This window comes from Stenella coeruleoalba (genome assembly GCF_951394435.1).
Source record: "Stenella coeruleoalba genome assembly, chromosome: 9".
Classification (NCBI taxonomy): Eukaryota; Metazoa; Chordata; class Mammalia; order Artiodactyla; family Delphinidae; genus Stenella; species Stenella coeruleoalba.
Genome location: NC_137155.1, coordinates 79,338,194 through 79,357,662, shown reverse-complemented (window position 1 = coordinate 79,357,662; position 19,469 = coordinate 79,338,194). Strand labels below are relative to the sequence as shown.

The following is a 19,469-nucleotide window of genomic DNA, read 5'->3' as shown; positions in this document are numbered from 1 at the left end:
AGTGGAAGGAAGGTAGGAAGGAAGGAAGAAAAGAAGGGCGGGAGCGAGGGAGAGACTCCAAAATCAGCAATCAGCCAAATCTGTCTTTAATTGGATTGGGGTGATCTACTCCTCTGAGTCTGGCAAATGATGATGTAAATTATCTTTGGAGAAAAACAGAAGAAACATATTGAAATGTCTAGTATGGTGTAACTAGTATCCTAGGCTGGAGAAGAGAGGGAAAGGGAAAGAAAAATATTTGAAGAATTTATGGTCAAGAACTTTCTAAACAGACAAAAGTCATCAAGCCACAGATTAAGGAAATTCTACAAAACTCAAGTAAATAAATAAGAAAACTACACCAAAACACATCATAGCAAAATTGCTGAAAACCAAGGACAAGGATAAAAATATCTTAAAAGCAGTCATAGGCAAGAAAATCACATGCTTTCTTCAAAGGTATGTAATTAAACTAGCCGCTGATAAAATAACATCTTTAAAATGCTGAAACTATTGCTAACCTAGATTTCTAGACCTAGCAAAAATTTCCTTCAAAGGTAAAGAAAATAATGAATGTTTTTCGAACAAGATAAAGTAAATAAAATAATGTTTAGCCAGTAGATCAATATTAACAAAATTTTAAGCATACAATACAGTATTATTACTATAGGTAAAATGTTGTACAGCAGATCTCTAGAACTTATTCATCTTACTTAACTGAAGCTTTATACCCATTTATTACCAACTCCCAATTTCCCCCTCTCCCCAGCCCCTAGAAATCACTCAATATTAAAAAAAAACACTAAAATGAGTTCTCATGCAAAAGGAAAATCATCCTAGAAAACAAACAAACAAACAAAAACCATGCGGAAATTCAGAAAAGAATAAGGCAATCAGAAAAGATAAATATTAAGGTAAATCTATATGAATATTTACTGTACAAAATAATAACAGTAATTTTTGAGGGGTTAAATATATATAGCATATATACTTCACATTATAATTTTAATCTACAAAAAATTGAAAAAAGTCTACATGATAAAAAGCAGTAGCAATTAATGTATTTTCTTTGTAGAATTTACTGACTCTGAAAGCAGTGGGCTGTGATTCCTCTGTTAGAGCTGTATTGCTGAATACTTGTGAAGCTAACAACACAGGATATATGGATCCACGTTGAAGATTTAATATTTGAAAATAATCATGAGTATATGCAGAATTTGGAGCCACATTACACTCAAATATGAAAAAAATACCTTCAAGTTTATTATAATAATTGTAACTGATAGTTATGGCAAACTTCATATAGGATAAGAATATATGCAAAGCATTTACAAATTCTTACACGGATCACAATATCTATCACTGTAATATATACACACCTTAGATGACACCTTTACAGCAACCTTCCATTAAAATGAAAAATATTAAAACATGCTTCACTTAAAAGGTAATTTGAATAATGAATACATACACTTTCTTAGGGTCGCAATCAGCTGGTGGGAGAACTGGGATTATAACCCGTTTCTCCAGGTATATTTACATATAACACAAGATATGTCACTGAAATTTATTTGTTGCTCTGAATATTTAATCTGTTAGACTACCATAAATATATTTCAGTATAGGTAAAGTCTTTCCTCCTTGAATATCACTAACAAAACTTACATATGGACCCCTATTATAATATGGCTTTCTTGATCAGGTGATAAGGAAATTGACTCAAAGTTCTTTCAGTTTATCAATTTCCTTATTAAACCACAGTATTTAGAACTGAACACAACACTCCACATGTTGTTTGGTCAATTGACTGTTCTGGAAAATATGCTCTATTTAGTGAACTCAGATGGCCTCTTAAATTTTCAAGCATTGCTTTCCATGCTTAACCATCAACACAGCTTTTTATCATTGATGTTCTGAAAGTCTTTGATGCTCTTCTAAGGATTATTTTGTCATTTATTGTGCTGTAGGTCAGGAACCTTGTTAATCTGAAAAACAATTTGTCATTTTCTTAAATAACTAAACTTGCAACTATCATATGACCCAGCAATTGCATTCTTGGGCATACATCCCAGAGAAATGAGAACTTATAGCCACACAACAACCTAGACACAATTGTTCACAGAAGCCTTATTTGTAAGTCTAAAACAAGAATAATCAACCCAGATGTCCTTCAGCAGGTGAATGGTTAAAAAAAATGGCTGTTGTTTTTTAACTCAGAAATGGGTGAATTGTTTTTATTTGTTGAAATAAGTTGAATTTTTAAAAAACTGTTGTGCATCCATACCATGGAATACTATCCAGCAATAAAAAAAGAATGAACTATTGATACACACAACAACCTGGATGAATCTCTTAAGAAGTATACGGAGTGAATAAAGCCAATGACAGAAGGTTACATAATATATGATTTCATTTATATAATATTCTCTCAGTGAAAAATTTTAGAAACAGCCGATTCATGTTTCCCAGAGTAAGTATGGGGAGAGGTGTAGGGACAGGGAGGAAAGTGGGTGTGTAAACTGGGAGACCCTTGTGGTGACAGACCTGTTCCATATCTTGATTGTGTCAATGTCAATATCTTGCTGTGAGATACTGTACTACAGTTTTGACAAATCTCATCTTTGGGATCACTGGGTAAGGGATGCATGGGCTCTCTTTGTACTATTTCTTCCAACTGCTTGTGAATCTACAATTATCTTAAAATTAAAAGTTTAATTGAAAAAAGAAAAAGCATGTAGATTAAAAAAAACTCCTTGAAGCCTGGAGAGATAGACGGAACAATAACTGGAGATCACACAAAGGGCCAGAATAATTCCTGTTCTCATCAGCCAGTGTGTGATATCTTGGGGCTTGAATAGAGCACTGAGTGTTCTGTGTCACTAGGGAGACAAAATTAGCCCTAAAGTAAATGCCAACAAAGCTTAAAATCACGACACAAAATCATCAGACTGTTCCCAAAAAACTTCACTGCCTTCAAGAACAAAGAAAGCTCAAGAATATTTTTAGGAGTGCAAAATATCCAGCATCCAACAAGCTAAAATATCTCGCATCAAATCAAAAAACACCAGGCATTAGTTTCTTCTATACTTTCAGCTTTTTGTCTTCCTGGAATGTTTTGATATCTTTGAATCACTAATGACTTCCTCTGTTTTTTGTTTTTTTTTTTCCTAGTCTTGCTTTAATGAGCTCTTTCTATTCATATTTCCCCACTGAGGTAGAAAGCCCCAAGGAAACACCTTCCTGTTCCATACTGGTATATTTATTTTTGTCATCCAAGTAATATATCCTCCACCTTTCTCAACTTGTATGAATCACAGATGTGATCAGCATGATAGACTTGAGAAATTATTTAGTAATGTATTAAATAGAGAATCAATACAAATATAATTGACAAGTAATATCAATTCCAATCTTTTTTAACTAACTGGCCCAGATGTTGCTCATAATTATTAATTGCACATTAAGTTTTTGATCCATAGTTTATAACATTTACATTTTTTGTTCTAACTCTAATCTCTACAGTTAAAGTTTCAAAGTTGAGAGAGATGTGCACTTTTGAGAAGCTAAACATCCTCTATATTGCTCACAGGTAGCACCCAAGAGTGAAAAAAAATTTTAAATGAGCACAGTTGGAAGGGTAAATAAATAGAGCCTGCCTAATAATGAACTTCCTAGTGAACAATATTAACTTTAACTTTATCCCAAAATTAATAAGTAGACATTGGAAAGAGGTGATCAGATTTACATTTTCAAATTACTCTGAGGGGTATACAGGATATATATTGGATAACTGAAGATTCCAAGCAGGAATGTTGGTGAAAAGTAAACAGAATCACGAAGTTTGTAGGATATAGAATCATATAAATTTACATGAAGAAGAGAGGTATCTCCAATATTTCTTGCCCAGGCTAAGGGGTGGCTTTGCAAAACAGAATTACAAGGGAATTTCACAGCGTGGATATTGAGACGGGCTTTGTACATATTGATTTCAGATGCCTGTGAGACATCCAGGTAGAGGTGGTTCCTGCATTTCAACGTCTATAGCGTCTGTTATCAGGCTACTTATGAGAAAATCAAAGGAAACACTGAAGCCCTGGACAGCACCATATACCCACAGACTCATCATTTCTTCCTTGCCTTCTGCCATCTGGATCATTGCTTTGACTTGCTTTACATTTCCTGGTACTTCTAGAGAACAATGTACATACCTTTGTGTTTCGAAAGTCTTGCACAAGCTCCTAGTGAACTTGCTGTTTTTAATGAATCTGCAGCTGGAAATGTTAACTCACATTCAAACATGCATATATACACAGATATAGACACAGTTATGAGTATTTATTAGGCAAAAATATTTAGATAGTTTATAATTTTCCTGGCCATAATTAAATTATTTTTGAAAAAAATAAGTGCAAATAATACTTTTCAGCTTTATTTGTATTTTATTGAAATATTATTAAAATATTAAACTAATAAATTAGTTTGTAAATTAGTAAAATATTATTAAAATATTAAAGAGTTAAGAAATTCATAACAGTTTAATGGCATCTCTACTAAAATGCTCCTTTCTTGTTGATGCTGACAGATAATTATACACATTTTTGGCACGCTTATTCCATTATTTAGGAAGGCACCAGATTATACTAATATTCAGCACAAATGTCTCAATTTTTCTTATAAGGATAGCATGAAATATTTGTTAAACGCCTTGTCAGTATCCAAAAACATAATGCAGCTTTCATTGCCACATGTTGAATAACATTATTGAAATGAAAAAGATAAATATGAAGTGAGTTGGTCTTAGAGTATTTTTTATATATAACTTTAATAATTAGAGCCCATTGGTTTGGGTCCTTTGAAGGTCTTCACCACACACTGTTACTCCAAACCCACATTTTTATTCCAGAAACATACTTGTACTTATATTTTAAACTGGTGACTAAAGCTTTATTCTGGCTACTTTTGAAATGGGTACGGCAGAATCTAAGTTTTAATTTTTCTAACATTAGAGTAATGGTGACTTAAAGAAAAACACCAAAATGTACAATGCAGGAAAATAATTTCCTACAACGTAAATAAAGGTTATAATAATGTAACTGAATGAAGATACTGTATAAAGCATGAGACATAACAACATTCTCCCTGCCAGAAAGGCAAACCCTCCTGGCCTTTAAGTTTCATGAAGGCATCACACTATGAAAGAAATCACCCAATAGGGGTGAGGACCATCAGATTCTACAGAAAGCTCTCTACTAAGTTCACAAAGGTTTGTTTTCAGCCTAGTGATACCTTCCCACCATTCTGGAGATCTGGAAATGTGCCTTGTGCCTTTCTGCCTAAAGAACTAGTAACAACCACAGACTGTAGGTAAGTGATAACTGTGATGACATATTCAGGATCAATTCAAAAGTCCTTTCTTCTCTCTCTACATTCTCTCCATTTCATAGTTCCAAGTTAAATATCTCTAAGCCAAGCCCAGTCTTCAGAGCTAAAAACTGCACATCACATTTGCCTACTTAAGATTCTTCTTGGGAGTCGCATAGTCAGATATATTTTTCGTGTAGTCAGATATATTTTAAGTGTCCTAGAAATTAGTTTCCCATCCCTCTAAACCCCAATCTTTCACATAATGGTAAAAGCAACACCATTCTCACCCAATTGCTTAGGTGATTAACTCAAGAATCCTCTCTACATTCACCTTCTGCTCTAACTGTACACGTGTGATTAATTTCTCTCCATTTCTCTGCCTAAATCCCAGTCTAGTCCACCATCATCACTTACCCAGAACATGGCAACAGTATCACGACTCATCTCTCTTTTTCTACTCACATTTCCCTCAGAAGTATTACCTACACAGTGGCAAGAATATTATTCTTAAAAAATTTTTACATCAATCTATTCCTCATAACCCTTTAAAAAATAACCCAAGTCTTCTGGTTGTCCTTAGAAAAAATATAATGCTTTATATTGTCCTAAATTTTCTCTGTTATCTGTTTATTCCTACTCCATTTGATATCATTCAGCAGCCAGAATGATAGACTTCAAATCTAAGGAAAACTGTTTCATCCTCTTGTTTAAAATCCTTGTTCTTATCTTTAATATAATTTTCCTCCTCAGCACAGCACTTACAATGTTTATTAGATGAAAGAACAAATCCATCTTAATTGCTGAGGGGATTAAACAAAATGAAGTAAACATATTGCTTGGTATGGTGCTTGGCATATAGTAGATGATCAACATTAGCTAGCAATCTTGTATATCATACTATTATAAGCTCCATGACTGTCTTCTTTCTGTAAATATAAATACATGAGTTGTTATACTTGCCCTCATAAAGATGGAAGTCAGTGGTACTAGATATATTTTAAATAAATGATAGTCTACAAAGAATAAATGTTCTTTTAATTTATGGAAAAGTATATTGACATAGGCAGCATCTTAATCTCTTATTCTATATTGCACAAAGTTGATATATTGAAGGAGATTTAAGGGGAAATCTCTCTTGAATACTAAACAAGTAAAACCCAGTAAGAGTCTTCCTTTTCATGATAACCTAAATCCAGGGATTTGAACACTGACATAAAAATCAAATTAGACAAATGTTTCCAGGATTTTGAATGTGTTCATAGCCCATACATTAACCCTGGCAGTATCTATCAGCTATCAAACAAGAAGCAAATATTGAACACTGTACAGTGATCAAAGGGAGAGAGGAAGATACTCTAAGAGAATTTATTATAATTGGAGATGTTTAAAAATCACTTTTCATAATTATTAAACACTTTCATATGACTGAGCTCTTTTCTATATATCCCCACTCTGCTCTGAAACCAACTGGAATAAAGGTGAATGAGAAGCAGAGAAAAAATATATACGGACTAGCAAATACCTGTAACCCTATATGCCATGTGAAAAGGACAACCAAGGGTGCTACGTGAACGGGACCACCACAGAGGACACAGAACCAGCAGATCTTTCAGAGCAGGTAGATCAAAAGGCCTCCAAAGTAGGAGCAAGACCAGGGATTTCACACTTGGAATTCCAAGGTTGTGCTGCATGAACTTGCTCTGAGAGCCTCCTTGAAACTTACTTAGCAGTACTGAGAGACAGGGGCTGGTTGGGGGTATCCATATAAACAAATGCACAACTATTGTAAAATGCAGATTGCTGAGCTTGGAAAGGGAAGAAGAAACTGAGTAGCAAAATGCCCTGGATCTGCAAACTTTGTCATCTGAAAAGCATTAATGGCTAAATCATACTAGAAAAAAGTCTACACACAAACATGAAGACATGCATACATGCACATGCACGCGCACACACACACACACAAACAGGCACAAATGAACCACCATAGCTGTCATGGCTTCATCATGAAGCCCCCTAGATGTTCAGAAGAGAAACATATAAGAAACACAAGACAAAGATAATGCAAATCAAACAAAGATTTTTAAAGGATGATTAAAAGAAAGAAATATTGAAAACATAATATAAAACAAAGGTGAATATACACATGTGTGCGCCTAGACACACACACACATATACATGCATGTTTGTAATCAGCAGTTCAAAGGGAAAAAAACAATTATTTGACAAATATGAGACAAAGCTAAAACCAAAACAAGAAGTCTGAAAGTAATAGTATTGTTAAAGATATATCCAGAAAATGCAAACAAAAAGAAAACAAGAAGCATAATCTTACAGCAACAGTTTGAACTGAAGGTGGAAAAATAAACTTTTCTGAAGAAAAAGGACACTCTAAAAATAGAGTAAACTGAATCATGAAAATCTATCATAAGTATTTTTCTTTCAAATATTCCAGTATCAATATTAATAAAAACTAATTTGAAACAATTAAGGAAAATCTAAAAGTTGAGAATCATGATAGTTGTAATGAGGAGACTTTATAATGACTTTAAAATCAAACAGAAGAGCTTCGATATTCATAAATAAAAACTACAAGAAATGCAGGGAGAAACACAGAAACAAAGATAAATTAGAAGACATTAATTTATTTCCATCAGCACTAAAAAGCAAATAAAAAATGAGTAAACGTAAAAGAAATCAAATTAATTTTCTTTAGAATTCAGACTATAAAACTAGAAAACAAACTTTCTTTTCAGGGGTACAAAAACCATCTTAATTAACTGAATACAAAGGGAATTAAAATATTTTATAAAAAAATAAAATTATACATTCTGATCATAGCGCAGTAAAACTAGAAATTCATCGTAAAACTGGAAACAATTGAAATTTTTAAGGCTAAGAAACAGCCTTAAAAATCATTTAAATAAAATAAATCAAGAACACAATTTCAAAATATCTAGGAATGTTGATACTGAAAATATTATGTACTAGAATCAATGGATTGCACTCTGGAAAGAGAAATGCATAGCTGTAAATATTTACAATACAAACTAAGAACAAATGAAAATTTATTGACCATTAAACCCAGCAAGTTAGTAAAAATACAGAAAAATAAAACAAGGAAAGTTGGAGGAAGAAACTAAGTAATATAAAAGCTGAAATTAATGAGCTAGAAAACAGAAAATCAGAACTAATAAATAAATCAATGATGTGGTTCTTTGAAAATGCAAATGGGGGGGCTTCCCTGGTGGCGCAGTGGTTGAGAATCTGCCTGCCAGTGCAGGGGACACGGGTTCAAGCCCTGGTCTGAGAAGATCCCACATGCCACGGAACAACTAAGCCTGTGCGCCACAACTACTGAGCCTGCGCGTCTGGAGCCTGTGCTCCGCAACAAGAGAGGCTGCGACAGTGAGAGGCCTGCGCACCACGATGAAGAGTGGCCCCCTGCTTGCCGCAACTAGAGAAAGCCCTCGCACAGAAACGAAGACCCAACACACCCAAAAATAAATTAATTAATTAATTAATTTTAAAAAATGCAAATGGGAAAAAAGTAAAATAGATAAACCACTAGCTAAGCTAATTCAGTGGAAATAAAGAAGAAAACAAAGGAGAATGGAAAAATACATCTACAGAGTACATTAGAAAAAAATCGTAAGGAATTATTTTGCTAAATACAATATAGATAAATTTTAAACCTTGGCATGAGTGAAACTATTGACATAAAATGAATAGATAACTTCAATGTAATTTAATTCATTCCAAAGAGTAGAAAGAGAATAAAGCATTCAAAATCTTTTTGTAATGGCAGCATAATGTTATTTTAAAAATCTAATAAAGACAGAACTACATTATACATAGATTAAAATTTTTTTCATTATAAAAACATACCAAATACATGTACAATATGAATAACAATGGGTTAATTTATATAGTAAAAGGGCTATTATGAACCTCTAAATAAATACTAATATGAGATGTTCAAACGATTCCTGGGAGAGGAACTGCCTAGCTATAGGTCTTCCATATTGTCATATTAATTAGATATATAAAGTGCTTATAATACCTTACCTGGAGTGTATGTGATTTACACATTGCTCCCTATATAAATGAGCATTGGTATTGTCAGACTCTTAGTGCTTTCTTGTTTGCTGGTTCTGAAGTAACATCTCATTGTGGTTTTAATTTTAACTCACTGATTATTACTGAAACTGTATACTTCTGTTTGAGTTTCATTTCAGTGAATTACCAGCTCGTAATGTTTGTTCATGTTTTATTTTGTATTGTGTGTAGATCATTGTAAATCTGTTCTAAAAGTCTGGTACATATCTTTTCAATTTTTATAGCATTGTTTGATGCACACTGTTTAATTTATTATATGGAATTTTGTCTATCATTTTTTAGGGACTGTGATTTTTGTATTTTATATAAGAAAATCTTCACTATCCTGAAGCAATAAGATAGTCTTTTATCTTCTAAAATTTTAAATTCTTAGTTTTCATATATTGATACTTAATCCACCTGGAATTGATTCTAATATATGTGTTTTATATTTATGTTTTGTTTTACAGTTAACCTATAGCCTCAACATATTTCCAAAGAGTCCACTGATTTGACATGCTACCTGTTTTGTAATTCAATTTTCCAAGTATTCATGGGTGTGTCTCTAAGATACTTATTCTCTCTAGTCCATCTTTTTTATCCTTGTTTGAATACCATACTGCATTTAATTTAATATACCCTTGTTATATTTTGGATTGCATAGGACACATTCTCCAACTTTATACTTTTTCAGGAGCGTCTTTGACATATTTGGGCCTTTGTGCTTTCATGTAAATTTTATAATTAGCCTTTCAAGTTTCATTAAAAACCTGGTTGGTACTTTGATCAGAATTACATAGAACATATAATTTTGGGAAAACTAACATCTTTATCATATTGACTAATCATGTATAAACATGTACATCTCTCCATGTATTTAGGTTTTCTTGAATTGCTTAAAAAAAGGTTTAATGGACTTCCCTGGTGGTACAGTGGTTAAGAATCTGCCTGCCAATGCAGGGGACACAGGTTTGAGCCCTGGTCCAGGAAGATCCCACATGCCATGGAGCAATTAAGCCTGTGCGCCACAACTACTGAGCCCGTGCTCTAGAAACCGCGAGCCACAACAACTGAGCCTGCGCACCACAACTACTGAAGCCCGTGCACCTAGAGTCTGTGCTCCGCAACAAGAGAAGCCACCACAATGAGAAGCCCATGCACCGCAACGAAGAGTAGCCCCTGCTCACCGCAACTAGAGAAAGTCCATGTGCAGCAATGAAGACCCAACACAGCCAAAACTAAATAATTTTTTTAAAAAAAGGTTTAAGATTTTCTCTCTTAACTGTCTTACAGATTTATTTTCCCTTCAGTATATTTTTATAGTTATTATTAGGATAATATGTATGCTTTATTGCTATGGTAAATATTTCTTTTCTAAGTTACATTTTCTGGTTTTTCTAGTATTCAAAATTATACAATTAATTGTGCTTTAAAACTTTTATCCTGAAATAATTATAGGCTCCAGAACTTGTAAAAATAGTGCAGAAAGGTCCCACATACCCATCACTTAGTGTCCCTCAATGGTAACATCTTATATTACTATAGTACATACATAATCAAAACCAGGAAATTGCCATTGATGAAATACAATTAATTACCCTAAAGACGTTATTCCAATGTCACCAGTTTCTGCACAAATTCTCTTTTTGGTATGTCTTTGTGTATAGCTTTATGTGTTTTTTGTCATGTTTAGATTCATATAAACCACCATCTTAATCAAGATATAGAACTGTTATGTCACCACAAAGGAACCCCCTGGAGATACCATTTTAAAGTCACACCTCCCTCCTTCCCTAACCACTGATTTGTTCTCCATTTCGTGAACTTTGTCTTTTCAAGAATGATGTAGAAATTGAAATATACATTATGTAACTTTTTGAGATTTTCTTTTTTTTGTGGTACGTGGGCCTCTCCCTGCTGTGGCCTCTTCCATTGCGGAGCACAGGATCTGGACGTGCAGGCCCAGTGGCCATGGCTCACGGGCCCAGCCGCTCCGTGGCACACGGGATCCTTCTGGACAGGGGCACGAACCCATGTCCCCTGCATCGGCAGGCGGACTCTCTACCACTGCGCCACCAGGGAAGCCCTGAGATTATTTTTTTATCTCACTCACCATAATGCCGTGAGATCCATTCAAGTTGTTACATGTATCAGTAGTTTGTTCTTTTTAAATTTAATTTTTTAGCTGAACAATAATCCATTGTAGGGACATACTACAGTTTATTTAACCATGTACTTGTTGAATGAAGGACATCTGGGCTATTTCCAAATTTGGGCTATTACAATTAAAGCTGCTATGAACAATGTGTACAGGTGGTTTTTTCAGCTTTGTTGAGCTATAATTGATATAGAAAAAAGTCACATATTTAATGTTTACAATCTGATGAATTTGAATATACACAGACAGCCATGATACCATTATCATAATTGAGGTAATAAACATATCGATCCATATGAAAAACCTTTGGGGTTTTCTGCTTGTTTTATTGGTTTTGTTTTTGTTTTGTTTTATTCTGTGGTAAGACACATAAGATCTACTCTTTTAACAAATTTTTAAGTGCACAATGCTGTATTGTTAATTATAGGCAGGATGTTGTACGGCATATTTCTAGAACTTATGCATCGTTTATAACTGTAACTTTATACCGGCAGAACAAAAATCTTACATCAACACACTGTCCTATTAGTCCTATTGATTAACTGTCCTATTAGTCTAAGAATTTATCTGAAGATTCTCTTGGATTTTCTTGGATTTTTCCTTAAAGGTTCAAAAAAAGGGAGTTTTTTTTTTTTTTTTTTTGCTAGAGTCAATCTTCAATATTATCAATTATCAAAATTAATGTCTTACTTTTTTAACTTAAAAAATGCTAGTTCACTAAAAAATAATAAGAAATCACAACATACCTTGGAAAGATTTCTTCAATTTAAACAGACTCAAATCTTTGAAGTTCTTTCTGATTTCTATGTATACAATCAGTCGCCAGCAAACTCATCCCTTCACTGAGTCTTTAATATATTTATCCTTCGTATCCTCCTGGAAAGCAAGAATTTCAACTTATAAATATTAAGTCACCCACAGTAACTATAATAGTATGAGAAAACTTTAAAAATTCAATTATTATTTTTATTTTTAAACATCTTTATTGGAGTATAATTGCTTTACAATGGTATGTTAGTTTCTGCTTTAAAACAAAGTGAATCAGGTACACATATACATATATCCCCATAGCTCCTCCCTCTTGCGTCTCCCTCCCACCCTCCCCGTCTCACCCCTCTAGGGGGTCACAAAGCACCGAGCTGATCTCCCTGTGCTATGCGGCTGCTTCCCACTAGTTATCTATTTTACATTTGGTAGTGTATATTAGTCCATGCCACTCTCTCACTTCATCCCAGCTTACCCTTCCCCCTCCCCGTGTCCTCAAGTCCATTCTCTACATCTGCGTCTTTATTCCTGCCCTGCCCCTAGGTTTTTCATAACCACTTTTTTTAGATTCCATATATATTATAATACGTTTTAAAATATGGAAAACATAAGTATACTCAGTCACCAATTAAAAAAAAACTTTCCATGAAGAATTAATTGCTATAGGAATTTCCCTCCCATCATAGACGCTTAGAAAAATGGACAAATACTAAAACAACTACATTTAGTCTTGGACAAAAGCCAGTGCAAGTGTCTTGACAATGAGATGAACCCACAATTGCTCCTGTGTACTACCTAATGCCATTTCCAGGGCACTTCTTAGGGAGAGAAATCCTAATAAAGTCCAGTAGTCAAAAAGCTAAGTAGACAGAGGCTGGAATATGAGAAAGGAGATCTGAATAGACCCATGGGGCAGAATACCAGAGGAAAGAGAGTTGCACTGAGAGAGACAGAGCTCTGGAACTCTGCAAAGAGGTTACCCTTAAATGTTTATCTAAATGCTGATCTCAACAAACTTGAAGTGAAATGCCATAAGACTCCAAAAAGCACCACTGGAAAGACCAAAGAAGTTTTGCAGAATACTTATGAATACTTTGCTTTTCACCAGGCAGAGTAGAGAGACCTCATAAATCATGGGACATTGGATAGAATATTCAGAATCAAATTTTCTTAGGAGTGATACCTAATTAGCTCTAAACTAAAGGCTACTGGACAGAACTAACAAAGCTTAAAAACAAGTTTTCACTGGATCCAAACCACCTCAATACTTTAACTACATGCCAGAACAAAGACCAATACTCTTTAAGAAATACAACAAAATCCAACAAAGTAAAATTTATAATGTACAGCATCCAATCAAAAATGATCAGGGGTGCAAAGTAACAGGAAAATATGGTTCATTACCAGAGAAAAATTAGTAAATAGAAATAGACGCAGAAGTAATACAGAAGATGAACTTAGTAGACAAAAGCCTTTAAAAATCTATTGTGAATATGATATACATGATACTCAAGAATATACATAAAAACATAAATATGATGTGGATGGAAATAGAAAGTACTAAAATGCCTCAATCAGAGATGAAAATTACAATATTTAAAATGGCAACTACAGTGGATGAGATAAACAACACAAGAGAGTGCAGAACAAGGGATCAATTATAAAGAAATAAAAGTTTCCAAACTGAAGCATAATTTTTTAAAAGATAAAAAACCAGTATATTAATCTAAGCTGTCTAACATATGTGTAGTTGGAATTCTTGAAAGAGGACAGTAGAAAAAAAATTGAAGTAATATATCCAAAAAATTTCCAAATTTGATAAAAACTATGAACTCATATATCTAAGATTTCAGATTCATGAATCTCAATGAAACTTAAGCCACATAGAGATCAGAGCAAAGCAGAACATAACAAATTGCTAAAAACCAGTGATGAGAAAGTCTTAAAAGGTGCCAGAGAAAAGAAGACACACCATGTACACAGGAACAGATAGGAGAATGACAACAGACTTTTCCTGAGATATTTTGTGAGCCATAGATATAGCATCATCTTTAAATACTGAAGGGGAAAAAAAAAAAAGAAAAAAAGACTGTCAACTTAGAATTTAATGATCAGTGAATAGTTTTCAAAAGTAAAGGTAAGGGGGCTTCCCTGGTGGCGCAGTGGTTGAGAGTCCACCTGCCGATGCAGGGGACACGGGTTCATGCCCTGGTCCGGGAAGATCCCACATGCCACGGAGCGGCTGGGCCCGTGAGCCATGGCCGCTGAGCCTGCGCGTCTGGAGCCTGTGCTCCACAACAGGAGAGGCCACAACAGTGAGAGGCCCATGTACCACAAAAAAAGAAAAAAAAATAATAATAAAGGTAAGGTAAGATTTCTATGCCTTCCAGTACAGCACAAACTTTTCTTGGGACAAAAAAGGAATTTAGAAAAGTTCCATTAGCTCAGCCAGGCTGAGGACACCCTCGTTGTACGTCAATTTTTGGCAATGGCTCCAGGCTCTGAGGTGAGGTTGAAAATTCTAAGGACACTCAGGCAGAGGGTAATACTTTCTCCAACTTCTCTAGGAAGGCAAAAATGGTTCCTGGGCCCCCAAGTAGACTTAGAAAGTTTTTGGTAGTTCTGGTGGTGCAAGAGGCACTCTCTGGGTCTTCCAGCCCAGCACAAGAGTTGTTTGGGCCCTGGAAGGGACTTAAAATTTTGCTAGAAGCTTGGCCAGGTAACTGGCATCATCACTGAGGCTCAATTTTCAGCAGTGTTGATCCTGGGGTTCTGAAGTAAGGTAGAAAATCCTGAAATCACTGAGACAGGGGTAACTCTCCACTGCTTCCTGGAAAGCAAGAGCGGTTCTGGGCTCTTGTGGTGTCTCTGGCAGCCCAGAGAGCCCTCTCTGGGGCTTCCAAGTCAGCACAAGCATGTGCTGGGTCCCCTGAGGAAAATTACACAATTGTTCATGGGCTCAAGCATGCTTAGCGCTTCATCTCTGTGGCTACCCTGCTAGCACAACCAGTTCCATGTTTCTGGAAAAGGACTTAGAATATTTCAGGATTCTGAAATAATCACTTCCAAATTCAGTGTCTTAAACAACTTCTTTTTAGCTCTCATGAGTATACAGGTGGTCTGGGTGTTTCTATTAATCTTGTTGGGTTCGGATGATCTCGCCCAGGCTCACTCATACAATTGCTCACCTGGTAGTTAGGATGAGGGCTGGCTGTTCTAACACAATATCCTTGACAGATTTAGTCAGTTTTAGGGAAGTCACAGAAAAGGTCAGGAAATGAAAAAAAGAGAGAAAACACTTTCAGAGTCATACGATATCAAGGATTTGACTTAGGAAATCTTCTCTTAGTCTTGACTGACTTTCCTATCATTTATATCTTCATAATTTCATTGTTATTTAAATATTCTTTTATCACAAGAGACCTCTAACACCTATCTTACATGGACGTCTAAACCATTAGCTACTGGATTTCGTTTTCTAAAAACGAACAAACGAGAAGAAAAAGAATCATTCTTTTCAGAACCAGTGAGACATTAAATCTTTCTCTCTTTCACAAACACACACACATACAGAAACCATTTTCATTTTTTGACCTCATGCTACTAGCAATTTTATAATCTACTAGATTAGTTTTTTCCTATTAAATGATAACCAGTTTCTAGCTGACAGTCTCAGACTGATGAATTTTCTAAATTACTGAACATCCCAGGAATAGTACGGCACCTTCTTATGTGGGGGGACTGTCCCTCCCCTGAACCTAACCACCCTGTTGTAGAGGGAGTTACCTAATCCTTGTACCCAAGAACTCTATTTTTGGACACTTCAGCAAAATAAGACTAATTAATTTATTCCTCTATGACTTTTTAACCTGAGGACTGAAGTATGATATGTAACGTGCCTTGCGTAGCACAATGGAAATACACTAGCTCGAGAGCCGGCACTGCCATGGTGAATTAGCTAGTCAGCTGTAAAAAGCCTGAATAATGAGAGAACATACTAAGGTGAAGACAGAGAATGATCAACACCTGGTGTCTTTCAAATCCCTGTTCTCAGTCATTTCTGAGAATAGCTAATGCTTTGTGATTCCTAAAGTCTGAGTAGATAACCAATACCACTCTCGGAGTAAATGTGTTCCAGTTGGATTTCTGCCATGTGCAGTCAGAATGAATCCTGGCTGAATATTGAGGAATGCCCTTTTTTTCTAGGACTAATTTTTCTCTCACCCATCTACTACATTCAGTAGCTGTAGAGTCTGAGACTGGAATAATGCTCATCATAGAGAGAGAATGAGGTTTCAAAAGCAGAAGAGCCTGTCACCCTTCATATTCTATATTTTAACAGCTTTTAGATTATGGAAAGGCTGAGAAGGAGCTTCAAGATGGCGGAAGAGTAAGACGTGGAGATCACCTTCCTCTCCACAAATACATCAGAAATACATCTACACGTGGAACAACTCCTACAGAAAGAAAGAAAACTACAGGCCAGTATCACTGATGAACATAGATGCAAAAATCCTCTACAAAATACTAGCAAACAGAATCCAACAGCACATTTAAAGGATCATACAACATGGTGAAGTGGGGTTTATCCCAGGAATGCAAGGATTCTTCAATATACACCAATCAATCAATGTGATACACTATATTAACAAACTGAAGGAGAAAAACTATATGATCATCTCAATAGATGCAGAGAAAGCTTTTGACAAAATTCAACACCCATTTATGATAAAAAACCTCTAGAAAGTAGGCATAGAGGGAACTTACCTCAACATAATAAAGGCCATATATGACAAATCCACAGCCAACATCATCATCAATGGTGAAGACTGAAACCATTTCCACTAAGATCAGGAACAACACAAGGATGTCCACTCTTGCCACTCTTATCCAACATAGTTTTGAAAGTCCTAGCCATGGCAATCAGAGAAGAAAAAGAAATAAAAGGAATACAAATTGGAAAAGAAGAAGTAAAGCTGTGACTGTTCGCAGATGACATGATACTATACATAGAAAATCCTTAAGATGCCACCAGAAAACTATTAGAACTAATCAGTGATTTTGGTAAGGTTGCAGGATATGATATTAATGCACAAAAATCTCTGGCATTCCTATATACTAACAACAAAAAATCAGAAAGAGAAATTAAAGAAAACAATCCCATTTACCATTGCAACAAAAAGAATGAAATACCTAGGAATAAACCTACCTAAGGAGGTGAAAGACCTGTAGCCAGAAAACTATGAAACACTGATGAAAGAAATCCAAGATGACATAAACAGATGGAGAGTATACCATGTTCTTGGATTGGAAAAATCAATATTGTGAAAATGACTACTACCCAAAGCTATCTACAGATTCAATGCAGTCCCTATCAAACTACCAATGGCATTTTTTACAGAACTAGAACAAAAAATTTCACAATTTGTATGGAAACACAAAAGACCCCGAATAGCCAAAGCAATCTTGAGAAAGAAAAAGAGAGCTGGAGGAATCAGGCTTCCTGACTTCAGACTATAGTACAAAGCTACAGTAATCAAGACAGTATGGTACTGGCACAAAAACAGAAATATAGATCAATGGAACAGGATAGCAAGCCCAGAGATAAACCCACACCCATGGTTATCTTACCTTTGATAAAGGAGGCAAGAATATACAATGGAGAAAAGACAGCCTCTTCAATAAGTGGTACTGGGAAAACTGGACAGCTACATGTAAAAGAATGAAATTAGAACACTCCCTAACACCATACACAAAAATAAACTCAAAATGGATTAAAGACCTAAATATAAGGCCAGACACTATAAAACTCTTAGAGGAAAACATAGGCAGAACACTCTATGACATAAATCACAGCAAGATCCTTTTTGAGCCAACTCCTAGAGAAATGGAAATAAAAACAAAAATAAACAAATGGGACCTAATGAAACTTAAAAGCTTTCATACAGCAAAGGAATCCATAAACAAGATGAAAAGACAACCCTCAGAATGGGAGAAAATATTTGCAAATGAAGCAACTGACAAAGGATTAATCTCCAAAATTTATAAGCACCTCATGCAGCTCAATATAAAAAAAAAAACCCAATCCAAAAATGGGCAGAAGATCTAAATAGACACTTCTCCAAAGAAGATATGCAGATTGCCAACAAACACATGAAAGAATGCTCAACATCATTAATCATTAGAGAAATGCAAATCAAAACTACAATGAGATATCATTTCACACCGGTCAGAATGGCCATCATCAAAAAATCTACAAACAATAAATGCTGGAGAGGGTGTGGAGAAAAGGGAACCCTCCTGCACTGTTGGTGGGAATGTAAGTTGATACAACCACTATGGAGGACAGTATGGAGGTTCCTTAAAAAACTAAAAACAGAACTACCATACGACCCAGCAATCCCACTACTGGGCATATACCGTGAGAAAACCATAATTCAAAAAGAGTCATGTACCACAATGTTCATTGCAGCTCTATTTACAATAGCCAGGACATGGAAGCAACCTAAGTGTCCATCGACAGATGAATGGATAAAGAAAAGTGGTACATATATACAATGGAATATTACTCAGCCATAAAAAGAAACGAAATTGAGTTATTTGTAGTGAGTTGGATGGACCTAGAGTCTGTCATACAGAGTGAAATAAGTCAGAAAGAGAAAAACAAATTCCGTATGCTAACACATATATATGGAATCTACAAAACAAACAAAAAATGGACATGAAGAACCTAGGGACAATACGGGAATAAAGACGCAGACCTACTGGAGAATGGACTTGAGGATATGGGGAGGGGGAAGGGTAAGATGGGACAAAGTGAGAGAATGGCATGGACATATATACACTAGCAAATGTAAAATAGATAGCTAGTGGGAAGCAGCCGCATAGCACAGGGAGATCAGCTCGGTGCTTTGTGACCACCTAGTGGGGTGGGATAGGGAGGGTGGGAGGCAGGGAGACGCAAGAAGGAAGAGGTATGGGGATATATGTATATGTATAACTGATTCACTTTGTTATAAAGCAGAAACTAACCCACCATCGTAAAGCAGTTATACTACAATAATGATGTTTAAAAATAAATAAAAATAAATAAAAAAGATTATGGAAA

At 35.2% G+C, this 19,469-nt stretch overlaps 1 long non-coding RNA gene across 1 annotated transcript in view; it reads right to left on the bottom strand.

Moving 5' to 3' along the window:
* Positions 1-19,469, bottom strand: part of LOC307191943 — a 94,026-nt gene that overhangs the window by 29,086 nt on the left and 45,471 nt on the right. Inside the window, exon 3 of the long non-coding RNA XR_013829908.1 lies at positions 12,343-12,472. This is a non-coding gene — a long non-coding RNA (uncharacterized lncRNA). The remainder of the gene's footprint in view (positions 1-12,342; positions 12,473-19,469) is intronic.